At 43.9% G+C, this 12,135-nt stretch overlaps 1 protein-coding gene across 1 annotated transcript in view; it reads left to right on the top strand.

The window, feature by feature from the left end:
* The window catches only part of LOC131609179 (NADH-ubiquinone oxidoreductase chain 2-like), a 3,679-nt gene extending 3,328 nt beyond the window's left edge, over positions 1-351 (top strand). The window contains exon 2 of the mRNA XM_058880834.1: positions 1-351. This exon is cut by the window's left edge and continues 874 nt beyond it. The gene's annotated coding sequence lies outside the window, so the exon portion shown is untranslated.
* The last annotated feature ends 11,784 nt before the right edge of the window (positions 352-12,135 follow it).

Genomic DNA, 12,135 nt, shown 5'->3' with positions numbered 1-12,135 from the left:
TCACGCGTTCTCCAGGTCCGAAGGGATCCAGTGCCCAACTACCGACTCCTTCCGGAATTGCGTTATCGGAGCCGAGCCAGGAATGGCCGTTAGTGGACACCCACCACTTTTCACCGGTTAGAGAGGCCCTCTTTAATACATTAAGAAAAGATGTTCACAGGGGCCAGAAATACTCGGTCATAGGAACTTAGACCGCCTACGCGCTGGTAAACGAAAACCACCTCGATCGGATCAGAGTAAACAACAATGTCGAATCAGGCCGCCCCTTACCTTGAAAGAATTCACAGGCGGCCACCAGCTTTAAAAAATTTAATAAATAAGGGGAGATCTGCTGCTTACTGCTCACGGAAACATCCGACCTATACTATAGTCAAGTCGTCTGCCTATCTTTCTGATCTCTCTTCCTTCTATTTATCATATTTTTGGCTTTGACCAATTCAAGGTGAAAAAAAATGGGGTTGGCTAAAGCTAAAAAAGGGGAAGAGAGGATAGCTTTGGGGTACGCTCACTTCTACATTTTTTTTTAGGTTATTGAGATTCTCAATCGCTCTTTTTAGTGGGGAGGAATAGTGCGTGAATGGCAGTTCTCAGACGAGGGAATCGTTCCTCTCTAAAAAAAAGATAGGCTAGAATGAATGCTTATATCGATAGAGCTTTCACGTCTGCATATAGAATCGTTTTTTTTGCCTTTCCATTCGGTTCTTACTATATCATGGGCTGTTGGGTTGGAATCCGTGTGATGGTTCGAGAGTAAAATATTCTTCGCATCCATCTTCAGCCTTGTGTTAGAAATGTCCCGCGGGATTGAGTTAGTGGTCGAGTCGTTTTTGGTAATTGACACCTATCGCATTAGTTTCAATTCATATGTTACCATTCATAGTGAAGTAGCCCTCTTTTTGATGTCTTAGTGCCTTCTTCTATCTATCAAAGTCCTTCTTTGTCTATAGCTCGGGTCAGTCCCCCATGGTCTGCTTTGATTTTCTCGAACAGTGCCGGCCCGCATCAGGGACTCTCGTGCGAGCCATACAACATTCCCAGGCAGGAACTGCTCCTTTCCTTGAGCTCCCTATTTTGTTCCTCCCATCCCAGCCAGGCGTTGATCTCGCAACGGCCCTCCAGCATGTCCTCATATCGCGTCCGTCACCACAGCAGCGCATCCCCAGATAGGTACTAGCCATTGTAACTTGGTCGTAAAAAGGGGCACAAACAGAAAGTACTATTCCATATCAAAAAAGTTTGTCTTCGATCCTTAGCATCTCGGGTGCCAACGAATGCCTTTGGTTTTGCTTGATTCGAACCATCTCCGTCGAGCCACTGCTTATGGCCTTATGTAGTATGGGGACCTCGCCCCTATTATCTAAAGCTTACCACCCCGTGGAAGGTCACACAAGAAGGCTATTCGACCGACAAAACTTAGGAATTAGTGCGTGCTGCAAAATTGACTTTTCTTTCTAAGTGAAGGGCAGGAGAAAGAATCTTGCATCTATCTCGAGTTGCTCCCTTGAGCGATCTATCCCTGGTTTTGTGATGTCGAGTTTGCTTTATTCTCTTAGCTCGGGCTCCTATCAAGCTTAGCTTCGCGCATGATAATGATAGCGGCATTCTTTTTTTTTGTTTTGGGGAAGGAAGTCGCTCGCTAGTGCACTGCACCTCACCCAAGGTTCACGTCGCTAGGTCAATTCATGCTTCGACGCACTCCTGCCTCGTGTTTTCGACAGAGTGTTGTGCCATACTTCGAGAATGACATGGTTCGGAGGAACTATAACTCATTTGGGTTAAAAATCCTTCTTCCAATCCCGTAGAGAGGACCGGAAGAATAACAAGATGATTGACCAATTGAATCATCTTAAGTTAAAGACATCATGCCCTAGACGCGAAGGTGAGTAAGAGAGCCGAGTGAATTCTGCGAAGATAGAAGAGCGGACTTCTGAGGAGACTGGAAGCCTATAAATAATAGGAATGGCAAACTGGAACCTCATCCTTCAAAGGTTTGGTGTTTATGTGTCCTATTCGTAACGACCCCGACCTTGCGTCATGGAAAGTGGCAAAAAGCCTAAGACTCTACGGGCTAGCCGGGCCTAAAGGAGCTTATAAAATTCCACCTATGTAGTGGCTCGCATTCAACAACTAAGAGTCTTCCTTCTCATCTCCTTATTTTGAATTCCATGATTCTTCATTTCCCACCCTAGCCGCCCTTCCTTAACAAGATGGCTCGGAGCAAGCCAAGCAAAGTCTTACGTTATCTACTATCTTTTTTTTAGCGCAGAAGGGAGGTAAGCACACAATGAAATAGGTGGAGAGTCACATTTATTTATAAAGCCCAAAAGCCCGTTTAGACCTTCGGACTAAGGCGTGACCATAGGATCTCACAGTGTCGGAATGAGTTGAAGACGAGATGTGGTGTCCAGTCGGATAGGGCGAGGCGAGAAGGGGAACAAGGATCAAAACAGGATGGTGCTTAGGGCGGCCTCTTTCATTTCTTGACGTTGGGTTCATTCGCGAACGAGACAAGTTTAGCTAGGAGCCTCCTTATTGCCCAGCCCCCTTCTTAGTTGCCGAAGTATTGGCCCGCGTGAGATCAAAGTAATCTGCCGTCCGTTCGCTTTGTTTTGGTCTTGACGTGCTTTGAAAAACATATATATTATTTGCACTAGAACACTGACGATAGACCCACCGGGAACACATTCACTACTAGGCATTGACATCTTAATGCCTTGCAATCAGGACATTGATCGATCTTTATGCTTCCCAACAGCTATACAATCCGAATAGGCTACCAGTACCTATTAAGTTAAGATCGCTCGAGTTCTTGAGACCGGGGAGGGGCACCCCCAGTGCAGGGCCAATTTAAGTGTCGGTTGGAGACCTGGTTCGAGATGCATATCTTGAAAGAGAGCCATCACCTCGCCCAACATCCCTTCCTTTTCAATAGTAAATTCGAGAGCCAAATCCAAAAGCTTAATTAAAAAGCAGTTGATCTTGATCCAATTCCCGATGCATAGGGCGAAATATGGTTGAAGCCCCCGGTCATTTTTAGTAGTGCTGCTCGCTATAAATATCTTTTTGAGGACAGCTGAAGTCAAAAATTGTAGTTAATTATGAATCTTCTTCTCAGAAATACCATCGAAGAAGAGCATATCCACCTTGAAGACCTTCTGGAAAGTCGCCTATGGAAAGAGCATACCCAACTAATATGAGCCTGTCCGAGACTTGCCATTCCCATGGAAGAAAGTTTCCCTGCGTATTGATTCATTACCGACTGAACGAAATATGCTTGCTTCTATTCCCTCCCTCCGAGCGATTGACCGTGATTGTATAGCTGTACGGAATCCCCTAGGGAGTTAAGGGATAGGTGAAAGAGGAGGGTGGAAGAACTACTTCAAGTCATCCATAAGATTCCATACCTTTCTGGCTATACGGAAGGGCGGAATGGATCATCAGAGGGTGGAAATTGACTCCAATTGGAATACTGGCTTTTCCATAGGGATTGCATGCCCATTTTAGGGATTAATCACTTCACGGGAGAGAACACGAGGGATGAGCGACGATCGGCCTATGTTTTGACTAGTCATCATCGGTTTACCCGCTTGCTGAAACCACCCTCCATAGCCGATTGGATGGTTGGATTGCCACTCAACTCTTCACTATACTTCCTGTATCCCACTCCCCTCTCTATCTCTCTCGACCCATTCACCGGAGTATGTTGGGCTGGAATGCCTCCATTCCCATCTCTTTATGATCTATGGGCCTTCCCGCTATGAGATATTCCCGGCGCAGAAGCATATTCATGCATAATACTCAAATAATAATTTCCCCTCTCCATATAGGGGTAGGAATCCCTAGAAGAGGATAGAAGGTCATTTTGTCATCAGTGGAAAAGCATGCGTGATAAGGATACTCCTCTATGCGAATGTTCTAGCTTTCAAAGGACGGGGAGGAGGAAGGGAGTTTCGGGAACAATTGGAATACTGGATTTTCCATAGGGATTGCATGCCCATTTTAGGGATTAATCACTTCACGGGAGAGAACACGAGGGATGAGCGACGATCGGCCTACGTTTTGACTAGTCATCATCGGTTTACCCGCTTGCTGAAACCACCCTCCATAGCTGATTGGATGGTTGGATAGCCACTCAACTCTTCACTATACTTCCTGTATCCCACTCCCCTCTCTATCTCTCTCGACCCATTCACCGGAGTATGTTGGGCTGGAATGCCTCCATTCCCATCTCTTTATGATCTATGGGCCTTCCCGCTATGAGATATTCCCGGCGCAGAAGCATATTCATGCATAATACTCAAATAATAATTTCCCCTCTCCATATAGGGGTAGGAATCCCTAGAAGAGGATAGAAGGTCATTTTGTCATCAGTGGAAAAACATGCGTGATAAGGATACTCCTCTATGCGAATGTTCTAGCTTTCAAAGGACGGGGAGGAGGAAGGGAGTTTCGGGAACAAAGCCCCCAGATTTAAAAGTTAAGCCCTACCCTAGTAATATCTTTTCCCTATCTAAGCTATATCAACATAGCCAACTATAAAACTAATGCGCTTGTCAATTAATTCTTGGTGTAATACGTAAATGATTGGTGTCAGAATTTTTCACTGATCAGTCTCATCCGTGTAAGAATTAGGAAATTCCTCTTCCAACTCGTCCCGGAATGGGCGTTATGGCAAAGAACAAGAAGAACACAAAAGGAGGAATTTGTCCAATAGTAACAAATGGTGCCTCCACAGGTTGACATCCGATCCAACCTAGTAGTAAGCGATCCGCCAAAAGCAACCAAAATATTCCTTGGTGAATAGGGCGAAAACTTGAACTACGCACGTACATACTTTTAAAAAAAGGTAAAGCCAACAGACATATAAAAACAGGTGCTATTGCGGCTACACCTCCCGATTTGTCAGGTATACTACGAAGAATGGCATGGATCGGTAGGAAATACCATTCCGGCACAATATGAGGCGGGGTGGGCATCGGATTAGCAGGTATATAATTGTCGGGATGCCCCAAAACATTAGGAGCATAAAAAATCCAAATGGAAAAAAAGATAGCAAAAGCTACCCAACCTACTAGATCCTTTACATAAAAATAAGGGTAAAAAGAAATTTGATCCATCTCTGAATGTACACCCAATGGATTATTTGATCCATATTGATGCAATGCGGCCAGATGAAGAAGACTGACGCCTACTAAAATAAAGGGGAGTAAATGATGAAGACTAAAAAAACGATTTAAGGTGGCATTTGTCGCTACCGCGAAAATTAACAGATTCGCCACTAACATATTTATCCTGAAAAGGAAGGGAATGCCAGCAAACCATAAAACAAAACAACGGTCTCACGACCAGAGAAAAAGGGTAAGGGAGTCGGTTACGCGAGGGGAAGGTATTAGCACCCCTCGCGCCCATCGTACTCGATGGTATCCACGCTTGTGTCTAAAACTATGGGTGTGTAAGCAAACTACGCTAATCTGGACTAAAATGAATGCAGAATGTAGGGAAAAGAAAGGATTGTACTCGCACGGGCCCTACCCCGCTGCCTACGTATCCGTTTTGCGGAATCAGAGGTACTGTAGCTCGGCTAACTAATTTTTGTTTGTTTTATATTTTTTAGGTGAATGAGTTACATTCACACTCCGCTGCTCGACCTTTGGAGACTTATGCTTGGGAATGGAGCGGAAATAACAAGCTCTTAAGAAAAGAAAATCAAAGAGTGTGGTTTGTGTTTTAAAGAACGCATGAGGAAGACCTAAACTAGGGGGAAAGCTTGCTACGTAATGTTATCATACAAAGGGTACATGTCTAAGCTAAGCTATCAACCTGCGAGGGAAAAGGGGAGGCACACAAGAATATCACACAAACGAGCATCCGCTCGTAAAGCAAACAAACCAACGGTACTGACCGAATGGTAGAAAAGCGGTCCCGCCATAGCCAAGGGGAGAAGCTCAACCCAAGTCAACCAAGCATTAGACCTCGTGAAAATGATCGGGCTATAGACAAGAGGGCGGACCCCTCTCAGCAACCAAGCCGTCACGGATCTGAAAGGAAAACGGTGCGTGCGTACACCGAGCATCAACGTCGGGCGACGCGAGCTATAGGAAAGGCGGGGGTCCGGCTACATGAACCCTTTTCCTGACATACTCGATAACAAGATCTTTTGCAAGTTCGGAAGCGAGCGACGCGAAGCGTGCGTATACCAAACGGACTCGATGAAACTAGGCGGGGGTTGATTGCTAACCCTTCCCGCGTGCCTTCCATGAGGACTTAATGGAGTGCCATATAAGACTTATTACACCGTGACTCCCTGCCGCAAAGCACAAATATAAACACACCAACAAAAACAGAGCCTCTTTCGAGGACTTGGCCAGATGCATGTCTAGGTCCTACTTCTCATGTTATTGGATGATGCGGTAAAGCGATAAAGTGCGAGAAAAGTAAAATGAAACGGGATCAATACCAAACGGATGATGATCCGTAAACTAAGGCGAAGCAAAGCGAAGAAAGTAGAATCCCGCAAGCGAGCTAGCAAAGCAAAAGCAAATAGTCAGCACACCGATTAGCCACAAAAGCGCACAACGATCAACGTATGCATCAAGCATGATCACAATACACCTGCAAGAGGAACAAGCAAACCAATCAACGCACATATAAAATGGACAACAAATGTCAAGGGGAAAACACACATGAATAACCTACAATTAATCAACATCAATCGTCTCATGAGATAGCACGTTTCACAAGCTTTCCAACGACATAAAGAACGCGCAAATCAGAGTTACGAGTAAAAAGATACGAAGGTTTGAAGTTAGAAAAGAAAAACACAAAAATTGCACTCAGGAACCGGTTCCTGCATAGGAAAACCCGGTTCCCCATATAAAAAACCAGAGAAGCAACATTTCAGAAACCTGGGAACCGGTTCCCACCTAGGGACAACCCGGTTCCTGGTACAAAAACACAGAGAGTCAGAATTTTAGAAAACTGGGAACCGGTTCCCACCTAGGGACAACCCGGTTCCTGGTACAAAAACACAGAACCAAGCAAATTTGAGATAACTGGGAACCGATTCCCACCTAGGGACAACCCGGTTCCTGGTGCAAAAACACAGGGGGGAAAACAACGCAGGAACCGGTTCCCACCTAGGGACAACTCGGTTCCTGGTACAAAAACACAGAAAACCAGCAATTTTGGATTGAGTGGGAACCGGTTCCCGCCTGGGACAACCCGGTTCCTGGCGTAGCAAAACAGGTTTTTATGCATTTTTAAGGCTCCGGAGCCATTCGCACTCAATCCAAAACCGTTCCAACTTGAAATTAGAGCAAACAAACATTGAAAATTCATGTTATACGTAAATCCGCGAATCAAGTGAGTCACATATCAATAAACATGCTAAGTGCGACGCGTCAAGCAAGGCAAATATTAAGCAAAAGCACTACACATGCATTTGTGCAAACACTTTGAGTGCGACACAAGTAACATACATGAACATCAACAATTAAGCACACAAAATCATCCAATAATCACGGATTCGAACACGAATATCACAATTCATCATCAACGAGCAACAATTATATGCAATCAACATAAAATCCAAACACAATTCACATGAACACGACAAATTCGAACAAAGTATGAACAAATTCACCGATCAATCATCATCAATTATCAATTAATCAAGAACAATAGGTAGATCTAGATCCGAATTCACATAATAATCAACAATTAAGCACTTAATTCGAGATCCGAAAGCTTACTGAATGAAGATCTAACCGAAGCGCGAACACGAACACGATGCGAACGCGAACACGACACGAACGCGACACGAACCCGAACGAAATCCGGAGGGAGAGAGAGAGAGTGGCGCGTAAATCTATGTGGAGAGAGGAAGAGAAATTCGAACTTCGATCTTGATTCTTCAATCCATGTTCTTGATCTTGATGAAGATTTATGAATCTTGATGAAAGTTTTTATGTGATTTGTAGTTTTGATCTATGAAAATTGAAAGAGAATTGAGAGAAAGTGTTTGTGACAAATTTGGTGAATGGAAATTATGAGAGTCCTCTTTTTGATTTGTGAAGAGCAAAATGTTTATATATTGTCAACGCGAAATGTCCAAATTGCCCTCGGTGCGTCTTATTTTGGCTCGTTTTTAAGGAAACTCGGTTCGGCTCTCAATTCCGGAACGAAACCAATGCCACTATGAAGATGACCAAATTCTTGACTCGTCGCCGCGAGAATCGTCTCAATCCAATAAGTGATGAAGAAAATACGCCCGTTTGAATGACGAGAAACGCCAATTCATCTGGTGCGACTGTGCAGAATTTTGTGAGTACCGCTCAAAGAACTCGATAAAACCCTATCTTCGGCTCAGAATCTGAACAGGCATGTGTGACGAAGAAACGAAGCTAACGAAATTTCCGAGAAAATGCCGCCGGAATGGACTTCATACGATAAAAATCGAAGAAGTTATGAATTTTCAAACTCGGCGCGACATACTCGAAAACACACTTTTTACCGAAACAACGCGATGATTCTTAAAATTCTGGGAATTTTCCGTGCATAATTGGCCTTCGATCCGAACATATGAAATCTTGGTAATGATGGTACGGAGCTCCAGTTAAATTTTCAAGTGAATCCGACGAGCGGATTAGGAGATATGAATTTTCCGAGGTCCGAAACCCTACATTCAGCATTGTTTTTCACTACGAAACCTCAAGTAATTTGCAAATATGGCAACCTTCCTCAAAGAACTGGCTTCCGAGCCGAACACGAAAGTTGTAGATATCGTCGAAACAGTCGGGCTTACGCGGGAATTTAGCTTATATCACTTTCAGAATAAGACTTGTGAATTTTCTCGTATTTCCACTGTTTAAACCATTTTTCACGCCTTTCTTCTTAAACCCATGAAAACTCTTTATTATTTTTCTTCAATTTTTGAATGACGAAATAAACGTCATTATTAACTTATAGCTCAAATAAAGAGGGCAAATTTTGGGGTGCAACAGCTGCCCCTATTCAAACTTCTTGAACCTGACGAGTGAGAAACGAAAGTTTCGAACCGTTGAGGTGGAAGGAGGTTGAATACCAGAATGAACTCGAAAATTTGCACTCTTGATCAATAGAAGATTCCGTCTTGTAACAAGAAGGAATGTACCACCCTGTGAACAGGGAGAAAAAACTTCAATTGACCTGGCTAATTAAATATGCTCCAACTTGCGATAAGAAGGAACGGGCACCCACAGGTAGGGGAAAACACTTCAATTGACCTGGTTATCAAGAGAAGGAACATCTCGACTGATCTGAGTATCAGACGTAGAAAATGTCTCCGAACATGCATCGGGATAGATGTCTTAGGTCGATCTGGGAATCGAGGGAGATACGCCGGTTGCTCTGGGCATCAACGGGTAATAGGTATCTCTGATCTGGGAATCATGATCTGGGAATCTGGGCAGACATCTCTTCTGATGCAATTAAATCATCAGGCAGATATTCCAACTAATCTGGGAATTAGGGGCTAGCTCCTTCGTAAGACCACGGGGATCCGGAGGCGGTTCCTTCAACTGAACTGGAAATCAGGATAGGAACAATATCTCTTCCGAACTGTGTACGCCGGGGAAAGAATGCCTTTAAACTGATCTGGACATGATGCCAGAAAATAAGTAGGACAATCTTCATCTGAAAGACAAAGTCGATCAGGCAAACATCTCCATCCGATCTGATGATATCAGTGGCTTGCTCCTTCGTAAGACCACGGGGATCCGGAGGCGGTTCCTTCAACTAATCTGAATCTGAATATTAGGATAGGAACAAATGTTTCTTCCGAACTGTGTACGCCGGGTAAAGAAAACGTCTTCAACTGATGGTTAGGCATCAGGACTGGGCAAACGAGTTTCTTCTTCTGAACGAACTAAATCGTCAGGGAGTAGATATTTCCAACTGATCTGATGTATCAGAGGGCTTGCTCCTTCGTAAGATCTTGGGAGATCCGGAGGCGGTTCCTTCAAAACTGAACTGAATATCAGGATAGGAACAAATATCTTCCACTGATCTGGGGGCATCGGGAATAGGAATGTCTTTGAACTGATCTGAGCTACGTCAGAAAATAAGTAGAACAATCCTCTTCTGATTCAAAACATCAGGATAAGCGCCTGTAATGACTAGGCGAATGTGGCTCTCTAGGGAGCATTTGAATCTGGATAACTTTCCTGCAGAAAGAAACATATATGATATGATTTATGCATGATGCATGTATGAATGTGTACGGAATAGTGCTCCCAAGAAGGAAGACGCTACACGCTTAAAGAATGCAATGCGAATGATGCATGATTCGGACGTTGCTTAGGGAGGCAACGGATGAGCACTGAATTGCTGAAGAAGTCCTGGAGAGAGAGTACGGAACTCTGCGGGGAGGACACGATGAGTGACCAGGAGTCACAAACTGCGAGCTGGCAAAGATGGACCAGAAATTTGCTGGTGATGATCAAATTTGGATGCGAGCTCTGTTTGAGGAGTAAATCCTGCTTGGGGATAAGAACATCCCACTTGAATGCTTGGGGAATACCCTAGCGACTTCACTGGAGAAGCAAAATCTCGACACCCTGGGGATGTGAAGATAAGGCAAGTCATGAAGACAACTCTGATGGGGAGTGACCAACTTGCTTGTATAGGACGCATTCCGCTGGGGAAGTCCTAGATGAACATAGATTCTGCTGAGGATGCATGTGAATCTTTACTGAGGAAAGAAACTCAGTGGGGAAGATGGATACTTCTGCACAACGATCTGCTAGGGATATGAGAGATCCGCTGGGGATAAGGAACTTAGCATAAGAACCTTTTGTTAAGACAACTCCACTGGGGAACAAGATGACTCTCCTGGGGAAAACAGGTCAATCTGTTGGGGAGAGAAACACTCTACTGGGGAGGATGAGGAACTCGGGCCAGGAACCTCATTAAGATCTTACTGGGGAATCAGATACCATCCAATCATGACTCAACTGGGGAGAAGACTCCGCCGGGGAATAAGGCTTCTGGAACATAGAGAATGCATCAAGATGTGCTTTGATGAGGAGATGAGAATCTTGGAACAAAGAAAGTCTCATCCAGATATACTCAGCTGGGGAATGAGAATCTCTCGTTAGGATGCACTCGGCTGGGGAGTGAGAATCTCTCATAGCTATGTCTGTCAATATGCTGATGCGAAGTGCTTGCAAGGACGTACCTGCGAGACAAACAAATGAAAAATGCCCCAGGATATAGCATGGCATCTTGGCCTGCCATCCTGGTTACACAAGACTTTGAAGTAATTTCAAAGATTTTATCATTTCTAATCATGTATTGTAAAAGCAATGCAGTTTTCATATGCAAAGTTTAACACAAACTCAGGACGTTTTATGCAAACAAAACAGTAAAAGAAAACGGCTTTTGAGGTAAAAAGGTTTTTTATTAATTGCGAACAGAATGCTCGTAAAAGAGCGAACACATTTCGGAAGTAGTTCCTGGTAAGAGGTAACCACGAATTTATTGAGTACAAGAGAAATGGCAATGTGAAACGGATATCCATTGGTTTCGATCCCGCTATCACTTTTATAACCTTGACGTTCTCATCTCCTTGCTTTGGAAGACCGTACTCATTAGGATTGATCACTGCCCGATCTGATAATGTCACCAAACTTGCGGACCCGACGAGGTTTGTGAGTGCTTTTAGGGATTTGAGCTGCCAGGTGCAAACTCAAGAACACAGAGTCTTGCTTATCCCTCGGTCGGGAGCCCTAAACAAAGTGATTGGAATTTGTGAATGCTTTAGGGATTTGAGCTGCCAGGTGCAAACTCAAGAACACGGAGTCTCGCTTATCCCTCGGTCGGGAGCCCTAAGCATGTATGAAGAGTGATTGCCAAGGTGGCATGCGAGATGTAGTCGTTCGCTTTTGTCCCTTTTTTGCCTAAGTCGCCCTTTCGGGTTTTCAACTTAGCGGGTATATTTGTTTCTTTTTCATTCTTTTGCCTGATTCATTTTCTTTTCTTTTTTTCTCTTTTTTCTTCTCTTTTTTTTTTCCTTCTCTTTTTTTTTTTTCTTTTTTTCTTTTTTTTTTCTTTTTTTCTTTTTTTAACCAGGTCTATGTGAAGTATTTTTTGACTACA

Source organism: Vicia villosa, linkage group LG6 (genome assembly GCF_029867415.1).
Source record: "Vicia villosa cultivar HV-30 ecotype Madison, WI linkage group LG6, Vvil1.0, whole genome shotgun sequence".
Classification (NCBI taxonomy): domain Eukaryota; kingdom Viridiplantae; phylum Streptophyta; class Magnoliopsida; order Fabales; family Fabaceae; genus Vicia; species Vicia villosa.
The sequence above is the reverse complement of the archived record's forward strand: the minus strand, read 5'-3'. Positions and strand labels throughout refer to the sequence as shown.